Below are 20,880 nucleotides of genomic sequence, written 5' to 3'. Positions count from 1 at the left end.
GACAACAAAGCTTGAGGTTAAAATGGAGGAAAGTCAAACGCGATCAAAGTTTCCTTTTAAACTTGTACACTTTTTTTTTCTTTTTCTTTTTTTTATTTCTGGGGCTGCAGAAATTTAACTGTAAATACATTTTGGTAGACTAGGAAAATTAAAACATTACGATTTTCTTTAGTTTAATACTTTCGGACAAACAGAATGAAATTTATAACAGTATGACAATTTAGAATGGTGGTAATTTCGAAAATAATAAAACACTTGTCACCGTTATCCGTCGCCTCCCTTATTTGAAACAAAGCGAAATAGGAGGATTATCTAGGTTTCGACAGATTTTCTAATAGCAATTTTAATCCAAGTTTCATAACGCTAACACATTCACGTTGTCAAAAATGACAGTCAAATGTTAATAATATAATCTCTGCACTTTTAATTCCAGACCAGCAGACTCCCATACACTACTTCACCAAAACTTATAATAACAAGGAACTACTATCGGAACAAGAGAATTACAAATGGTTGGGAAAACTGTTTAGGGTAGTTTTTTTTTTTTTTTTTTTTTGTTTTTTTTTTTTTTTTTTTTTTTAAGAAATGTCATTATGCTCTTAATCTAGGTTCCAAACATTTACTATTTCTCGTGTAATATTGAGAGAGACTTGTAGTTAACAAGAACTAAAACAAAAAGGAATCCTATTAACTTTAGGAAATCATATTCACGTACATTATCAACATTTTCATCTCCCAAGGTTCATTATATGTTATATCTTAGAATCTGTTCCCTTAAAATAGATAATTATTTCTCAAGATTACGTCTACTTGCCCATTAGAGGCATCCTAGTAAAAAAAGACAAACACTAAAGGGAAATGGGAAGGCTTTTCATGGTATGCTCACCTAAATATCTACAGACACCACTTTTCTACAAACATTTGTAATACACCCGCACTGCATAGACAAGCAGTTTGTTTCTTCTGAGCAGCATTGATGATCCAGAACATCATCCTGAAACAAAAGAAAATTAATTTGCTGCTCTAATACAGGATTTCGGTTTAAAATGTTAAAAAATACTAGAGTTCTATTGCATTAAACAGAAATGACAATTATGAAATTTATTATCCAATTAACAAAACTAAGTTTACGACTATTAAAGGTTAACAATTCAGAGAATTTGTTCAAAAATAACTCATTTGGTAAAATAATTATATTTGTATTTTACTGCAGTCTTATTGGCATAAATTTGAACCTTATAATTCTTTTTAAGGAGTTCACAAAGTTTGAAAACAAACATTTGTTGGAGAAGCTGCCCACAAACACTAAGTACCTGAAAGCCCCTTCCTTCCTTCCTCAGCCATTAATCTGACAAATAAATGTTGAACCTACCAAAATTTTTTCAACAGTTACAAAATCTACATTAGCATCTAACTCTATTGGTGCTAACCAACTTAAACTATTGCACTAAATTAAAAAAAAAACACCATTATTGCATAGCCTCAAACACTACACATACAATGAGATATTATAAATTTTGTACCCAAACTATTAACCCATTGCCTATAAGTTTTCTATAATTTCAGGATTTGCTGTAAAAATAAAAACCTACTTAATGAAGTAAATCAGTTTTAACTATCTTCAAATTATTTAGCCTAGGAAGATTTAAAAAATATTTGACTATCCCAATAGCACTCGTAGCAGGACCACCATTATAAAATTCTCAGTTTTATTCATCAGATGTATTTGATCACATTGCAAATTCCACACTTATGTTTAATTTTCCGTATCATTAAACACTGACACATCACTGGTTGGAACAACGCAGATAAAAACACTAGCAGGAGACATTTTATCAGTCCAGTCAAGCAGTCTACCAAACTCAACCTTCCCTCGGGAAGTGAAGGAAGCTATGCGCAGGTGGGATCATATCAGCAATCTTGGCAGTTTCATCGTCTTTCAGCCATGTCTCACCAATGGCAAAATTGGCCATAAAATTTTCAGTTAGCAAGTCTCCAATCTGAAGTGTGATTTCCTACCGATTGGATATTCACACTCATTTTAATTTTCTATTAGCAATCATTGCCACGATCTGTATGATCAGCAATCCTTTCCATTACATAATGTAAGTTTTTGCATTCATTTGAGTTCAGTATATGACCATCTGTTTGATATTTGCGACCATGACAATTTATACAGTTCATTTCAATAGCAACAGAAATATTCTTTTTGCTTCCTTCACCAAGATACACATTCTTTGTGATACGCTAATCACCACATACACATCTAAACCATTCTCCTTCATTATCATCCTTATTGCAAGAAGGACAGGTCACTGCCGCAGTCATTTTAGTACCCATAGTGACTAGGTTTAACCGGTTATAAGGGGGTAGGGCAGAGTAAAAAAAAACAAAAAAATTAGACTGTCAATTCTCAGTTTCAAATTGAGTAAAGCGAAAATTAACCGCATTAACGGGGTAGGGCAGAGTAAAAAAAAAAAATTAGACAGTCAATTCTCAGTTTCAAATTGAGTAAAGCGAAAACACGCCCGATCCTTACGTACGCTCTTCATCCTGAAAAAATATATTAAACTTAAAGACTCCTACAAATCTGAAAATAAGATATTTAAATTCATGACTCATAAATCTGAAAAGAAGACATTTAAATTCAGACACCTGGACCGATAATAGATTGAAATTTGTGCAGTTTAGATTTTGTAACAGCAGCATCTTTGAATACAAAATTTCATGAGCCGAGACTTGAACCTGTGGTGTTATGGTCACTAGTTAGCCACAGATCATACATGATGATGATCCATGTTGCCACTGTCTCACCGCGTTGAGGCCATGACCGTCGAGACAGTAGGGGACGTCAATGCCAAGGAAGGATCGGCCTGTCAAAGCCTCCCCTCCCCCAGTACTGTCACGGAACCCTAAACCGTGAGGCAAGCCCCTAACTAGTAAGGGCGAACCCTTCCTAGAAAGGGACTCCCGGAATCAACATTGATAGGAGTTTCCACACCATACCAATGCCAACCCCAGGTTTCTTTACTTGAAAGTAAAAGGGGTTCAAAAGTAGGAAGTAAAGTAAGAGGCGACTTATGCTCGTAGAGCCTGTTCCATTGTTAGTAAGTTTGATTTGGTTCAAGTCTTCAGCTATAAGTGGCAGCTAGCCAAAAGTAGTAACTGAAAACCCCTTCCTTCCTCACCCATTAACTTACAAATATAATTTTACACTAAAATTTCAACCATTACAAAATCTATATGTGCATCTATAAATTTAAGACACTTGGAACCGTGGAGAGTGAATCCAGAAATAAGATTATTTAAATAGAACAATGACTTAATCTGAAAATATATAAATATATTCGATCGAAGAACAATTGAAGAACTCATCGAAGAACAATCGAAGAACAATTGAAGAACTAATCGAAGAATAATTGAAGGACAATCGAAGAACTTTAAGTCATATTTGCACTTTCTTCACCACACTGCTTAGTGCCGTAATATTGCTTGAATTCACGAGCACTGCTTAGTGCTGTTCTATTGCAGTCACTTCCAGCACAAATAGCACTACCTCACTCACTTCACCAGCACTGCTTAACTACTGACAAAATAATGTATTCACGCTTAACTACTAACACTGTTCATGTAACTACTAACACAAAATAATATATGTACAGAAACATTTCACCTACGTCTACCATAAACCCATCGACTCAAATTATTTCAATTCAATAATTTCCTATAAAAGAAACTTACCAAAATAATACTTTCTACTATCTGTACACTATTTAGCATCAAATTATTAAATAAACCGAATATCTGCAAACTATTTAGCATCAAATGATTAAATGAACAATTAAAATATTAAGCGCCAAAATGATTAAATATACTTTTACTATCTACAAACTAGATATCCTCGATAGATTGAGTAAATTAAAAAAATCTGAAAAACTAGCTATCTAGAAATAGGTTATGTAAATTAAATGAACCTGGAATATTGAATTAATCGGGAACGGGAAATAAGGTAATTAAATGGAACAATGACAATTCGGAAATAAGACACTTAAACTATATGAACCTGGAATAATGAGTGAATCCAGGAATAAGATACATGGATCAATGACTTTATCCGGAAAATTTAAATTAAATGAACTTTGAATAAAGAGTGAAATCGGAAGGATAAATGGAACAATGACTTAATCTGATTAGTGCCGTACTATTGCACTCACTTCACCCGTGCTGCTTACTGCACTCACTTCACAAACACTGTTTAGTGCCATACTATTGTAGTCACTTCATCACTGTTTCGTACATTTCACTATTCACCAGCACTGCTTAACTACTAACACAAAAATATATGTATACAAATATTTCACCTCGTTTACCATAAACCTATAGATTCAAATTATTTCAGTTCCAGGATTTGACAAAGGAAACTTCACCTGAATAATAGTTTTGACTCTGCAAAATATTTAGCATCAAGTGATGAAATAAACTGACTATCTGCAAACTAGTTCGTGTCGAATGATTAAAAAAACTAACAATCCACAAACTATTTAGCATCGAATGACTAAATCCTCCATTATCTGTAAATTATTTATCCTCGAGAGATAACGTAAATTTTCTGACTATCTGAAAACTATCTAGCCTCAAGAGATTAAATACTTTAATTTTTTTACCATCTCCAAACTATTCAGCCTAGAGATTAGATAAATTCTTTGACTATCAGCTAACTATTTAGCCTTGAAAGAGAAAATACTTTCTTTGACAATCTAACTATTTAGCCTCCACGAGATGAGTTTTTTTCTTTATAAAATAAATCTGTAAAATGAATCTGTAACTAGCTCTTTTACAAACCTCCAATCCATGTCAAAATCTACAACGAGAACTTCAACCCTGTATTTAATTTTTCAGAGTCAAGATGATCCAGTACAGTTTCCTGTAACAAAGATAAAATAATATAATTAGTTATCTCTCCAGGTGTCCATTAAAGCAGGCTTTTGGCATTGGAACATCACTTTTTATTTTTTTTAATGAATTTAAGTATTTGTTCTTTATTTTAATAAAATGGTAATTAATAAGCATTATAAAGATTCTTACCAGTTAATAACCATGTTATTGCAATAAGTTTACCGACTACAAAAGATTAATACTTGAGAGAATGAGCTTCCCGAAATACACCTTATTTTGAAGAAATATTTATAATTTACTGCTGCCATATTGGTTTCAATTTTTAACCAACCTATTCATTCTTAAAGGAGTTGACCATGGGTGAATTCCGACTGAAACATGTGTTTGTGAAACTTCCAACAAAATCAAATACCCAATTCACAGAGGACAGTACGTGCCCCTAATTCTTCAGAATAGGAATCATTTATCATCCACTTACATACACAAGTACAATCTGGGCAAAGTCTCCAGAAGTGCAATACATTAGAGGCATCCTAGAAAAAAAAAAAAAAGACAAAAACACTAAAGGAAAAAGGGAAGGCTTTTCATGGTATCCTCACCTAAATATCTACAGACCACTTTTTCACAAACATTTGTAATACACCCGCACTGCATAGACAAGCAGTTTGTTTCTTCTGAGCAGCAGAGATGATCCAGTATATCATCCTGAAACAAAAGAAAAATATTAATTTGCTGCTCTGATACAGGATTTCTATATAAAATTTTTAAAAAAAATATATGAGTTCTATTTTCATTAAACAAAAATATGACAAATTATGAAATTGATTATCCAATTATCAAAACTAAGTTTACCGACTATTAAAGGTTAACACTTCAGAGGATTAGCTCAAAAAGAACTCATTTGCTAAAATTAATTATATTTGTATTTTACTGCAGTCTTATTCTTACAAGGAGTTCACAAAGTTCGAAATCTGACCAGAAACAAAAAACAAAACCTTTGTTGAAGAAGCTGCCCACAAACACTAAGTACCTGAAAGCCCCTTCCTTCCTCAGCAATTAACCTGTCTAATTAAAGTTGAACATACCAAATTTTCAACAGTTACAAAATCTACATTAGCATCTGTAACTCGATTGGTGCTAAACAACTTGAACTATTGCACTAAATTAAAAAACACCAGTACTGCATAGCCTCAAACACTACACATACAATCAGATATTATTAAGTTTGTACACAAATTATTAACCCATTGCCTCTAAGTTTTCTATAATTTCAGGATTTGCTGTATAAATAAAACCTAATTAATGAAGTAATCAGTTTTAACTATCTTCAAATTATTTAGCCTAGGAAGATTAAAAAATATTTGACTATCTCATAGTGCTCGTAGCAGGACCACCATTATAAAATTCTGTTTATTCATCAGATGTATTTGATCACATTGTAAATTCCACACTTACGTTTGATTTTCCATATCATTAAAAATTCCACACTAGTTTGATTTTCCATATCATTAAACACTGACACAATCACTGGTTGGATCAACGCAGATAAAAACACTAGCAGGAGACATTTTATCAGTCCAGTCAAGCAGTCGACCAAACTCAACCTTCCCTCGGGAAGTGGAGGAAGTTATGCGCAGGTGGGATCATATCAGCAATCTTGGCAGTTTCATCGTCTCACAATGGCAAAAATTGCCATAAAATTTTCAGTTAGCTAGTCTCCAATCTGAAGTGTGATTTCCTACCGATTGGATATTCACACACTCATTTTAATTTTCTATTAGCAATCATTGCCATGATCTGTATGATCAGCAATCCTTTCCATTACATAATGTAAGTTTTTGCATTCATTTGAGTTCAGTATATGACCATCTGTTTGATATTTGCGACCATGACAATTTATACAGTTCATTTCAATAGCAACAGAAATATTCTTTTTGCTTCCTTCACCAAGATACACATTCTTTGTGATACGCTAATCACCACATACACATTAAACCATTCTCCTTCATTATCATCCTTATTGCAAGAATGATAGGTCACCGCCGCAGTGACTAGGTTAACCGCATTAACGGGGGTAGGGCAAAGTAAAAATAAAATTAGACCATCAATTCTCAGTTTCAAATTGAGTAAAGCGAAAATTAACCGCATTAACGGGGTAGGGCAGAGTAAAAAAAAATTAGACCATCAATTCTAAAGTTTCAAATTGAGTAGAGCAAAAATTAACCGCATTAACGGGGGTAGGGCAGAGTAAAAAAAAATTAGACCGTCAATTCTCGGTTTCAAATTGAGTAAAGCGAAAACACGCCCAATCCGCACGTACGCTCTTCATCCTGAAAAAAGATAAAGTTTACGACTCCTACAAACCTGAAAAGAAGATATTTAAATACATGACTCAAATCTGAAAAGAAGACATTTAAATTCAGACACCCTGAACCGATAATAGATAGAAATTTTTTTTTTGTAGCTTAGATTTTGTAACAGGATTTTCTTTGAATACAAAATTTCATGAGCAGAGACTTGAACCTGTGGTGTTATGGTCACTAGTTAGCCACAGATCATACATCATGATGATCCATGTTGCCACTGTCTCACCGCGTTGAGGCCATGACCGTCGAGACAGTAGGGGACGTCAATGCCAAGGAAGGATCGGCCTGTCAAAGCCTCCCCTCCCCCAGTACTGTCACGGAACCCTAAACCGTGAGGCAAGCCCCTAACTAGTAAGGGCGAACCCTTCCTAGAAAGGGACTCCTCCCGGAATCCAACATTGATATGGGTTTCACACCATACCAATGCCAACCCCAGGTTTCTTTACTTGAAAGTAAAAGGGGTTCAAAAGTAGGAAGTAAAGTAAGAGGCGACTTATGCTCGTAGAGCCTGTTCCATTGTTAGTAAGTTTGATTTGGTTCAAGTCTTCAGCTATAAGTGGCAGCTAGCCAAAAGTAGTAACTGAAAACCCCTTCCTTCCTCACCCATTAACTTACAAATATAATTTTACACTAAAATTTCAACCATTACAAAATCTACATGTGCATCTATAAATTTAAGACACGTGGAACCGTGGAGAGTGAATCCAGAAATAAGATATTTAAATGGAACAAGGACTTAATCTGAAAATATATAAATATGAAAAAATTCTATATCGAAGAACAATCGAAGAACTCATCGAAGAACAATCGAAGAACTCATCGAAGAACAATTGAAGAACTTTAAATTATATTTGCACTTTCTTCACCACACTGCTTAGTGCCGCAATATTGCCTCAATTCACGAGCACTGCTTAGTGCTGTTCTGTTGCAGTCACTTCCAGCACAAATAGCCAGTACCTCACTCACTTCACCAGCACTGCTTTGCACTGTTGCACTCAATTAACTACTGACAAAATAATATATGTACACTTAACTAAGAAAAAAATATATGTACAGAAACATTTCACCTACGTCTACCATAAACACATCGACTCAAATTATTTCAATTCAATAATTTCCTATAAAAAAAAAAAAACTTGCCAAAATAATATTTTTGACTATCTGAAAACTATTTAGCATCAAATGATTAAAACAGACTATCTGCAAGCTATTTTAGTATTGAATGATTAAATAAACTACCTATCTACAAATTATTTAAAGTCTAAATAATTTAATCACTTTCACTAGTTTGCAAAAGTAATAATCCTCGAGAGATTGAATAAATTCGAATATCTGAAAACTAATTTATTTGGATATAAGTTATTTAGATTAAATGAACCTGTAATAATGAGTGAATCTGGAAAGAAGGTAATTAAATGGAACAATAACTTAATCCGGAAATAAGGTACCTAAATTCATGAAAAAACTATCAAAGAACTCCACAAAGAACAATCAAAGAACTCGTTGAAGATAAATTGAAGAACTTTAGTCATATTTGCAGTTTCTTCACCAGCCCTGATTAGTGCCATACTATTGCACTCACTTCACCCATGCTGCTTAGTGCCGTACTATTGCACTCACTTCACCAGCACAGATAGCACTACCTCACCAAGATCCTTTATACACTAACCACCACATACACAAACCAATCTCCTTCATTATCATCCTTATTGCAAGAAGGACAGGTCACCACCGCCGTGATTTTTCTAACCTTAGTGACTAGGTTAACCGCATTAACGGGGGTAGGGCAGAGGAAAAAAAATTAAGACTGTCAATTCTCTGTTTCAAACAGAGTAAAGAAGAACTGTCATATTTGCACTTTCTTACCACACTTAGCGCCGTACTATTGTCTCACTTCATTAGCTCTGCTTAGTGCCGTTCTATTGCATTCACTTCACCAGCACACAGCACTACCGCACTCTCTTCACCAGCACTGCTTTGCACTGTTTCACTCACTTCACCAGCACTGCTTAACTACTGACAAAATAATGTATGTACACAAACATTTCACCTACGTCTACCATAAACCCATTGACTCAAATTGTTTCGATTCAAGGAACAATGACTTAATACGGAAATAAGATACTTAAACTATATGAACCTGGAATAAGAACCTGGAATAATGAGTGAATCCAGAAATAAGATTCATGGATCAATTACTTACTCCGGGAAAACTGAAATTAAATGAACCTGGAATAATGAGTGAATCCAGAAATAACATAATTAAATGGAACATTGACTTAGACAGAAATAAGATCTTTGAATTAAATGAACCTGGAATAATGAGTGAAAGATGATAATTGAATGGAACAATAACTTAATCCGGAAATAACTTATCTAAATCCATGAAAACTATATCGAGCACTCTAATAAGAACAATCCAAGAACTTGCTGAATAACAATCAAAGCACTCTTAAGAACATCGAATAATTTAAGTCATATTTGCACTTTCTTCACCAGCGCTGCTTAGTGCCGAACTATTGCACTCACTTCACTAGTACTGCTTAGTGCCATACTACTGCACTCACTTCACCAGCACTGCTTAACTATAACAAACCCATCGACTCAAATTATTTCGATTCAAGGATTTCTTTAAAAAAAAATTACCAAAATTAGTTTTTACTATCTGCACACTATTTAGAATCAAGCTAAATAAACTGACCTTCTGCAAACTATTTCTATCGAATGATTAAATAAACTACGTATCTGCAAACTATTTAGCATCGAATGATTAAACTTACTATCTGCAAATTACTTATCCTCGAGAGATTAAATAAATTCTTTGATTATCTGAAAACTATCTAGCCTCGAGAGATTAAATTAATTTTTTTACTATCCCCAAACTATTCAGCCTAGAGAGAATAGATAAATTCTTGACTCTCTGCAAACTTTTTGGCCTTGTCGAGATTAAATAAAATTTTTTTCCTTTTTATTATAAAAGAAATCGGTAACTGGCACTTTTACAAACCAATCAATGTCAAAATCCGCAACGATAACTTCAACCCTGTATTTTATTCTTCTCTGCCGAGATGATCCAGTACAGTTACTGCAACAAAGGAAAATAATCTTAATTTTTCTCCTCTTTACAGGTGTCTCTTAAAGTAACCTTTTTTTGTTGGAACACTTTACCAATTTAATTTTTTTTTTTTTTTTTAATGAATTAAGAGAATATTTGAGCTTTATTTTAATCAAAGTCACAGAGGACATTATATGCCCCCAATTCCTCAGAATATGATTAGTTTCTCATCCACTTTCATACACAAAGATACCCCCAGAATTTAAATACTTTTTTTAACCTTCTCTATTCAGTGTCAGTTCAACATATAGTTTATTATCGCCTACATCAGCATTCTGAACTAGTTTTACTTCTCAGCCGATTCTTCTTTCATTTCTTTACAAGAAAAGATCTTCTATAAACTCTGGCATATATTAGGAAAAAAATTTAATTTCTTTATGAACCTACATTAACTCTTCAAATCATTAAAGGATAGTGTCTACAGAGAATATTGTTTAGCATTCACCTACCTCACATTCATCATTAATCAAATTTGAAGTCTTTTTCAAGATTTTCAGGTTAATTTTAAGAGAATTTTAAAGAGAAACAGATGTCTACTACCCTCTCTGATCAAGATATTACTAAGATATTACACACCACAGATGAATTGGTCACTGTTAGCCATGGATCATACACGAGGAATGTCACACATCCATCATGGATGAAACCATGTTGCCACTGTCTCACCACGCTGAGGTCCATGACCATTCGAGACAGGAAATTCAGTACGAGAATGAAGTAACAATTACATATAAATACCACTATGCTTCCATATTAAAAAGAAGCCTGCAATTACAATTATACACCACTATACTTCCATATTCAGGAATGAAGTAGCTTCCCCGTTTGTAATCACAGCATCCAGCTTATTCTATTAGTTTATTTGATCATTTTCATTCGCTAATGTATAGAGCCTTGGGGGAAAAAAACGCACTAGCACTTCAGTGCTTTCGCCGCTCTTACTTGAATCAACGAATCTGCTCGTTACTAGAAATCAATGAGGGGGAGAGGGGGTTGTGTAGGATAGGTTGAAGGAAGACGAAGGTTTGGAAGGGAGGTTTGTGGGGGGGGGGGGGTGGCGGAAGGAAGGAATTAGAGGAATAGATAATGGTACAGACCCATTTGTCTTCCTATCGTACTTTGTTTTATTGTGGGTAATTTAATGGTCATTTAAGCAATTGGAGTGAGAGAGGCGGCAAAAGGGCATGGCAAGGCTCTCAGTTAATGTGCATAAGGCTCCAAAAGGGGGATAGGGAGGGAGGACTGACGGTCCTGTACATTCTAGAAACAAGGGGGCGAGAAATTTGGTCTAACATGAAAAGAGGAGTAAACATAGTTAAACGACCTTGACGTACGAAGGGACACTAGTGGACATCAAAATCTGTGTATGGAACATAAGAAGCATTCGGATGGGAGTCTAGAAAGAAGCTAAAATGAGTTTGCAGTCACCTTCCTTCACTAATGTAGCCTATATGGCCATTGGACAACGAAAGCGACTGAGCCATTCCCTATTTCCTGATGATGTCACCCAAGAAACCTCACTCCTATGACACCAACTGCATTCACATCTTGTCCTTACATTTTAAAACAACTATTGGTGGTTTGGCAATATGTTAATAGCAGTAATGCCTTCTGCCCTGATCACTAACAATGTGCTTGGAACTAATGAGTTTTCCATAGACGACAATAGCTCAGTTTCAGCTAAATCGGAACACGGCAGCGGCTTGCGTTTTACGCCGGAGCACTTGTGCACAAGCAATCGCTACCGCCCCACTGACATCAACCAAGTTGACAATTGTTACCAGCTAAGAAACTCCAGGATCCTTGGGCGCTTTCCATAGAAAAATGACACTGCATCAACAAGTGGGAGACTATTCTAGCGAGAAGTTTTAAATTTGGTATATGAAAATAAGATTACTATTTTAGGGCCACCTCTAACGAAAGAAATTGGGCTGCTAAGATTTTCCCCTTCCCAATTCAACAATGACTCAGTTAGTTAACACGGTGGAGACTTCCCGTTTAAAAGATACAAGACACATATGAAGGGAACTCACAAGATAACGAAACTTAAAAACCACGGGTTTTTTCTAAATATGATAAATACCCAAAATAATTACTATTGATTGGTTCTTAGGGAATCTGATCTTTATGAGAAAGAACCAAACAAGCCTTTACTGCTGTGCTCACGGATGGAAGACTTGCTTGGGAGTTGGGGCATGTGTAATGGTAAACAATACCAGAACGCAGATGATCAGGCAGTCTTTGAAGAGTAGTAGGCATTTTATTGTAAAATCATTAAGAATAATGAATCTGAAAGTAATCGGTGGATAAAATCTAACAAAACAGTATTTCAGTTCGCTCTCAAGTTTAGTGGATTTACCAAAGTTTAGGAACCGTTAATAACTGGCATATGTGACCAAGTTTTCCAGAAATAGCCTGATATTGGTTGGTTAAGCCTTATTTGCGAAAGTTTAACTAAGAACTCCATCTCTTCATGAAACAAGTGACATGGGAGCATAAGTTACGAGCTCGTAGATTAAAGCATTAATAGCATTTAGCTTGGAAATATTAGGACAGTGACTGAAAAAAAACTAAGCCTAATCCTGAAAAAGTGAGTTTCCTCTAAACACGATGAAAATATCTAAAAATATAATCATATTAACTTCCCTATCCAAAGGGATTATATTTTCAGGTTTGCTATTTAGGCAATGAAGAAAACTATTAGATTTGTGTTAATTTTCAAAAATTATAACAGTATTTACAAATCTCAGAGCAAAGGTTCAAAATGTGACTGGTAAAATGAACAGTTGTTTCAATCTGTTAACAGGCGATTCAGAAGGAATTCTTTAATTTTTAATTTAAGTCTTGATTAGTACACAAAAGTTTAGACTGAAAAATAAACTTCCTACAGAATTCTTAACAAGGAAAATTATAAACTTTTCTAGAAGGGTCATGTTAGTGTTTCTGCATATAACATAAGATATGCAGCTAAATAAAAGATTTAATTTTGTATATGTATATTCGTTATACAACTCTGTGCGCATGTATCACGTGGTACGTCACGTGACATGCCATGACGTCATCACAAGGAGGAATGTAGGCCGTGAATGATTGGACCGCGGCAGTCTTCTAGGAACAGGCGAGTTAGTAACATTGAGTTGAATAGATTTTTGCGTTTAACACTGGTAGCAGAGCGTGGTTGGAGAGATCATAATGGCGCAAGCAAGTGGCCACCTAAGTTCAGTGATGAAAGCGCATATGAAAGCTGGAAGAAGGACATAGACATATGGTGTGAACTGACCGAACTGCCGAAGAGCAAACAAGCACTAGCTATACACTGTCCTTGGAAGGGCGCGCCAGAGTGGCAAACCTCGGAACTGGAGACAAGCGATCTAAAAAAAGAAAATGGTGTGAAAACTATCATAGAAAAACTTGACAGTTTGTTTCTTGCTGAAAAAGGGCGTCGGCAGTTTACGGCCTTTCAAGAGTTGTATAATCTCAGAAGATCAGAGAATACGGAAATAAGGAAGTTCGTTTCCGAGTTTGAGCACACATACTTTAAGTTCAAGAAACAGAAATTGAACTACCTGATCCCGTAATGGCGTTTATGCTTCTTGTGCATCATGTGGTTTAATTGACAAGTGAGCAGTAACTAGTGATGTCAGCAATCGCAGAGGTATCGTATGATAATATGAAATCTACGTTAAACAGAGGTGGGTTTTCTGGCAACATCGGAGAAAACGATAATAAGGGGTGTGCAGGATTAACAAACAAGTCACTGAGATAAGGAGTGAGCCGGTCCTTCATGACTAAGGACGAGGGTGGCACTGCAGAAACACCAGAGTGTGCTCTGTATGTTAGGGGGTACCAGCGTGGAAGAGCCAGACAACGTGGTGAGGGTGGTGCAGTGAGAGGCCGTGGAGGATGGTCACATTCAGCAAGAGGACAATCACGGAGGAAACAAAACCCAATTGGCTCCAGATGGCAAGGTGTCAAGGTGTGTAATATGTGATTCCCGATTCCATTGGGCTCGTTACTGTCCAGATGCGTACGAAAATTCCGGAGGTTCGGAAGGCAACGAAAAAGGTGAAAAATCTTCGGAAGCAAACAGTGAAAGTGTTCACTTGTCCCTGTTTGTTGGGTACACAGGAAATGGCGATAAGGAAGGAAAACTTAATAAGCTTGTAGACGAGGCCAAGGGATGTGCGTTATTGGACTCAGGTTGCTCAACTACGGTGTGTGGAGTTGACTGGTTGAGTAATTTTGTTTTGTGGTTTAAGCGATTATGAACGTAAAAAGATTGTGGAAACAAAATGAATCATCATCCACATTCACGTTTGCAAGTGGTAATACAGTGTCTTCCATCAAACGTGTTTGTCTTCCTTGCTCTATTGGCGGAATCAGCGCTACCGTAACTACAGACGTGGTGAGTTGTAACATACCACTATTGTTGAGTAAACGCTCAATGAAGGAGGCTAAAATGATCATAAACTTTTGGAACAGATCAGGTAAATGTGTGTGTGGGAAATTGATTGATTTGAAGACATCGTCATCGGGTCATTATTTAATGCCGGTGTCAGCTTGACTAGGAGAGTGTTGCCAAACCATAGCGCTGGCAACACTGTGGGGAAGCGATGTGAGAAGGACTGCTTTGAAACTACACAAACAGTTTGGCCATCCTACAGCTCAAGGTGAATTAAACTTGTGAAAGATGCTGGCATTAATAATTTGGAAATTAAAAAAAGCCATTGAAAAAGTAAACAGAGTGTGAAGTGTGTCACAAGCTAAAGAAGGCCAGACCGCGTCCTGTTGTGTGCATCCCCATGGCGAGTAAGTTTAATGAAGCTATTGCAATGGATTTAAAGATTTGGGGAAAGAAATATTGTTGGTGATCATAGACATGGCAACCAGGTACTGTGCTGCCACAGTCATTAGTGACAAGCGTGGAACAACCATTGTGAGTGAGTTATTTAAAAAGTGATTAGTATTTTTGGTGCACCGCAAAAAATTCTAACAGACAATGGCTGTGAATTCAATAATTATGATATGAGGGTGCTAGGAGAAACATTTAACATCAAGGTGATGACAACCTCTGCAGAGTGTCCATGGAGCAATGGAGTGTGCGAGCGACAGAATGCTGTGATTGGCGACACGTCAGGAAAATTATGGATGACAGTAAATGTAGCTTGGAAGTGGCTTTGGCATGGGCAATATCTGCAAGAAATGCGTTATCCAATCACTCAGGGTTCGCACCCAATCAGCTTGTTTCTGTCATAATCCTGGATTACCCAGTGTGTACACGAATAACCCACCAGCTTTAGAATTTAGTACATCAGAAATTGTGAGAGACAATTTAAATGCATTACACTTGGCTAGACAGGAGTTAATCAAATCAGAATCAAGTGAACGTTTGAGGAGAGCTTTGCGACACAACATACGTGCAAGTGATGTCAATGAACTCGAAAATGGTGATGAAGTATTTTATAAAAGAAACAATGACAGCCCTGAATGGCATGGCCCGGGTATCGTTTTATTGGCAAGGATGGGAAGCAAGTTTTTGTGCGACACGGTAGTGTTTACGTAAGAGTACACGAGGTAGGTTAGCACATCCTCCCGCTAACAGCCCAATAGTGAAAGATATGTGTAGCGTTGCTCCAGAGACAGTGCAAGAGGAAAGAAACAAGCGTCGCTTGTTACAACCATGAGTTGTGTGAGGAAGACTGAGGATGAAGAGTCTGTGAATAAGTCCGCAGAAGTGGAGATCGAAGAGGTGGATGCATCTGAATATGCAGAGTGAAAATATAGAAATAGCGACAGAAGCAGCATCAAAGGATACATCAAGGCTTTCAGTTGGTGAAAGGGTAAGAGGTATACACGTTGAAAGTGGTGTGAATTCAGGTCGGGTAAAATTGTCAGTCGAGCGGTAAAGCTACTGGAAAATACAAGAACTGTTATAATTAAAGTGGGACTATGATGGAAGTATCTCTTGGGCGGATTTGAGGTAAAGATTTTAGTGATTTAGAGATTGTTTGATTGACAACACGAGATGATGGTTTCTATTTAATTCGGATCAAGTCTTAAGTGCCAAGGAAACAGAAATTCAGAACTGGAAGGATAATGATGTCTATGAAGAGGTGAATAATGATGGACAAGATGCACTATCAGTTCGATGGGTTATTACTGAAAAATTAAAAGGTGGGGGAAAACCAGTGGTGAAAGCTCGTTTAGTTGCGAGAGTTTTGAAGAAGACAGCACAGATTTGAAAAAAGATTCTCTACTGCTCCAAGGAGGCGGTGCGTTTTGGCTTTGTCACTGGTCGCTACAAGTCACTGGGACTGCCACCCAATGGATATAAGCAGCATACCTGCAGGGGGACAAGATTGAAAGAATTGTACACCTGCGTCCTCCACCAGAGTTTGATGAAGTAAGCTGTGGAGGTTAAAGAAGACTGTTTACGGCTTGTGTGATGCCACTCGACAGTGGTATTCGAGTGTTAAAAATCTGCTGCTAAATCTGGGAGCTAAAGTGTGTACACTTGATCCGGCGCTGTTTTGGTTACGTGACGGCAAAGCTGAAGGAGTGGTGTGCATTCATGTCGATGATTTTTTGTGGGCAGGAACACCAGAGTTAAGCGACAAGTGATTGATCCAGTTGAGAGAGAAACATTCACCATAGCGGAGCTCAGAGACTAAGGCCTTCAAGTACGTTGGAATAAATGTTGTATCAAACAAGAATGGCAGCATAGCTCTTGACCAGTTTCAGTATGCAATGACCTTGAAACCAATACCTGTGAGTAGACAACGGGCTGCGGTGAAGTCTGCAGAGCTGTCTGACTCGGAGAAATCAGAGTATAGAGCTATGATTGGACAGTTAAGCTGGATTGCTACTCACACCAGACTGACATTTCATTTGACGTGTGGTGAGTTAAGTGGGTTACGTTGCAATGCAACAGTGTCAGATTTAATGCGACTCAACAAAGTCATAGAGAGAGTAAAGACTGATAATGTTAAATTGTATATGCCAAGGATGAGGAATCTTGAAGAGTGTCACCTCGAGTGTTTTTCCGATGCCTCGTTTGCCAACTTTTGTAAAAGGCTGGAAAAACAAATGGCGATCACAAGGAGGATTCGTGATTTTCTACGGGATAATGATATGGAGAGATGTCAGTATTCTGGCAAACAAGAAAAATTAGAAGAGTGGTCAAGTCCACCCTAGTCAGCTGAAACAATGGCGCTTTTGGAATGTGCAGAGACTGCAGTATACCTGGCTAGAATTCTGTGCGAAATTTCTGGATGGTAGGAGCATGAAAATAAAATGTTTCGTTGACAATAAAAGCCTCATTGACGCTCTTCATTCCTACAAGAATGTGGAAGATAAGAGATTGAGAATTTTGACATAGCTGTTTTGCGAGACATGCTAGAACGTGGTGAAATTACGGAAGTGGTCTAGGGTAGATACATCACAGCAACTTGCCGATTGCTCTGACAAAGAGAGGGGGCGTCGACCGAGCAGCTACGTGCTGCGGTCAGCAGAGAATGAATGGAGACGACAGCAGTTAAAAACTCTCCTTCCAAGACAAAGAAAGAAGGAGAGTGTGTTAGTGTTTCTGCATAATAACGTAAGATATGCAGCTAAATAAAGATTTGTTAATTTTGTATATGTATATTCGTTATACAATCTGTGCGCATGTATCACGTGGTACGTCACGTTGACATGCCATGACGTCATCACAAGGAATGTAGGCCTGGTGAATGATTGGGAACCTGCGGTCAGTCTTTTCTAGGAAACAGGCGGATTGTTGAGTAACATTGAGTTTGGCTAGATTTTTGCGTTTAACAGGTCACATGGAGATGTTTTCACTACTGCATTAGCGTCCAGCCCAAACCAAATCAGAAATTTTGTTTTTTGTGTGCCAATTCCCCGAATGTGGATGTTACTATAGACTAAACGTTTCCATGACTGCATTTTTCAGTACGTAAAAGTCGATCAATTAAGTTTCCTTCAAGCGACCTTCCAGGGTCTTCTCTTGTAACTTCAACTTCCTGACGGCGTCTCATGAAAAATTCCTCGTTCCACTAGACGAAGAACTACATTGATTTTATGTTATACTTCCTAGTTCGAAAATGGCATCTTATTTTAAAGCCGAAACGTCCCAATGGGAATAAAAATTACTATAGCGCTTGTTTGGCTCTTCCGATGATAAATACCCTATACGCAATAGATACACGAAAAGAACTAAAATTTGTACATATTCATTCCCTGATGTACCGGGCCCTGGAAATACTAATACAGCAGATCCACGACAACTGAATGGTGCCATTCAAGAAACCTCATTGCAAGATATAGTCATGACCATATCTTGACCCAATCGGATTGGCAATAAAAGCAAGCAGTATATCATCACTGACAGTCATTGCTTTTATATCAATCTCAGTTTTCCATGCACGACAGACTGTTTCAGCGAAATGGATAAAGTAAAAAGAAGGGTTACAAGCCCTTAATTCAAAGATTCCTAGAGTAAAGTTAAGTCAGATACTTTATAGGCAACACGAACGAATGAAGTCAATTAGGCTATAAAAAGTCCACATACTAAATGTAAGAATGAGCGAATTACCAAGAAAATCAAAATAACGTGAAAACGGCAGAATTCCACGACAAAAGCGTGACAGGAAGATACCTCCCTATCAAAGGTTTCCGTAAGCTATACTCGTAGCCATCCTGCCATTATCTCTGAACGGATTGCCAATGGGGACAAAACTCCGCCATTTCTAGTAGCCATCATGCCTGAATAGGGTTTTCAGGGCAAGACATACTAATGCGAGAGCAAAATGGAAAAAGCCTATTTGAGTTGTACGCGAGACCACATACCAGTAACTAAGTCAAAAGGAAATTAAAAAGGATAACGAGGCTTTTACTTTAGAGAAATTAAGACAAATTCTATTGAGAAGCAGTAGAAATAACCATCAAATAGGTTCTGGAATTACGAATGAAGCCGAACTAGTAAAATTTCCTTTCATATCACTTAACTATATAGGGTTCTGGAATTACGAATAAGTCAAGATCTAGTAAAATTTCCTCTCATATCACTTATTAACTATATAGTAAAATTTCCTCTCATATCACTTATTAACTATATAGTAAAATTTCCTCTCATATCACTTATTACTATATAGTGTTCTGGAATTACGAAAAAACAGCTAAGTAGGGTTCTAGAATTACATATCACTGTTACAAGCTATAGGGCTCTGAAATTACAAAACAGTCAAGGATTCTCTGAAATATAAACCAAAATAGTCAAGAGCTATTAGAATCTATCACTATTACAAGCTATATAGGGCTCTAAATTACAAACAAGTCAAGAGCTATTAGAATCTATCACTATTACAAGCTATATAGGGCTCATACAAACAATCAAGCGCTATTGAATTTCCTCTATACACTGTTATAACTGTATGGGGTACTGGAATTACATATCACGGTTATTAACTATATAGGGTTCTGGAATTACGAGTGAAGCAGAAAGTAAAATTTCATTCCATATCACTGTTATTAACTATATAGGGTTCTAGAATTACGAATAAAGTAGAGAAATAAATCACTGTCATTAATACGTATGGCTCTGGAATAACGAACAAGGCAGAGCTATTAAAATTTCCTTTCAAATCACTGTCATTAACTAATATATATGGTTCTGGAATAGCGACCAAGGCAGAGCTATTAAAAATTTACTCAAGTATCACTGTCATTAATTAATACATATGGACATGTAATTACGAATAGGAAAATGCAGTAGGTATGTACCAATTAATAAACAATGGGATTTTAGGACACTTCCTTATATTTAAGACTCGGTAAGATTAATCGAACCACTTAAAAGGCCGTAATGCACGAAAAGAGGTTCACAATTTAATAGCTTACCTCTGTCACAAACCCTACTCATTATCACAAAAGGAAAAGAGCTTACATACCTCAAGTAGCTCGAGTAAATATCACGCAATATCCAAATATACGTTCCAAAATTCACTTTCTAAAAGTGATATGCAATTAAGAACTTAATAGATTTAAGACAAATACTCAAACTCACGATATAGACAAACCCCAGTACTGGCTCCAAGAAGTCACCTTACCCACTTCACAGAGTCAAAAATAAACTGATTTTCGGAGGACGGTAGGTCGCCTTGTCATCTGTGGAACGCAGGAGAGAGACAAACCGGAAACTAGAGCGAATTTGACCATTAGGTCGTTATATTGTCCACAACGAGACACTTCGGCAATGGACCGTCGTGCCGAATTCTGATCGAAGACCAGAATGAGAATGAATTGTTTTCGTTGATACGATTAAGTTCTCTCCGCTCCATCCTCCTTGTTATAGTACTGCTGATTAAGGATATATTCCAAAAAAATTATTTTTTGCAATTGTATTGTTTCAAGAAGCCAGAGAGAGAGAGAGAGAGAGAGAGAGAGAGAGAGAGAGAGAAAGGGGGGGGGGGGTAATGTTGGGGTGGGAGAAAATGAAATACCTTG

The 20,880-nt window shown here is 36.7% G+C and overlaps 1 long non-coding RNA gene across 3 annotated transcripts in view; it reads right to left on the bottom strand.

Moving 5' to 3' along the window:
- LOC135204690 (uncharacterized) overlaps positions 1–20,508 on the bottom strand; it is a 29,841-nt gene extending 9,333 nt beyond the window's left edge. Inside the window, exons 1-3 of one of the 3 annotated variants that reach the window (XR_010312293.1) lie at positions 20,441–20,508; positions 5,496–5,601; positions 4,843–4,924 (exon numbers count right to left, since the gene is read on the bottom strand). This is a non-coding gene — a long non-coding RNA (uncharacterized LOC135204690). Of the gene's footprint in view, positions 1–4,842; positions 4,925–5,495; positions 5,602–10,269; positions 10,348–20,324 lie in introns of those variants that run through there. The other 2 variants (XR_010312294.1, XR_010312292.1) reach the window with 2 other exon arrangements.
- Between the last annotated feature and the right edge of the window lie 372 nt (positions 20,509–20,880).

This window comes from Macrobrachium nipponense, chromosome 47, assembly GCF_015104395.2.
Source record: "Macrobrachium nipponense isolate FS-2020 chromosome 47, ASM1510439v2, whole genome shotgun sequence".
NCBI classification, from domain to species: Eukaryota; Metazoa; Arthropoda; class Malacostraca; order Decapoda; family Palaemonidae; genus Macrobrachium; species Macrobrachium nipponense.
Note: the sequence above shows the minus strand (reverse complement) of the source record. Positions and strands in the feature narration are given on the sequence as shown.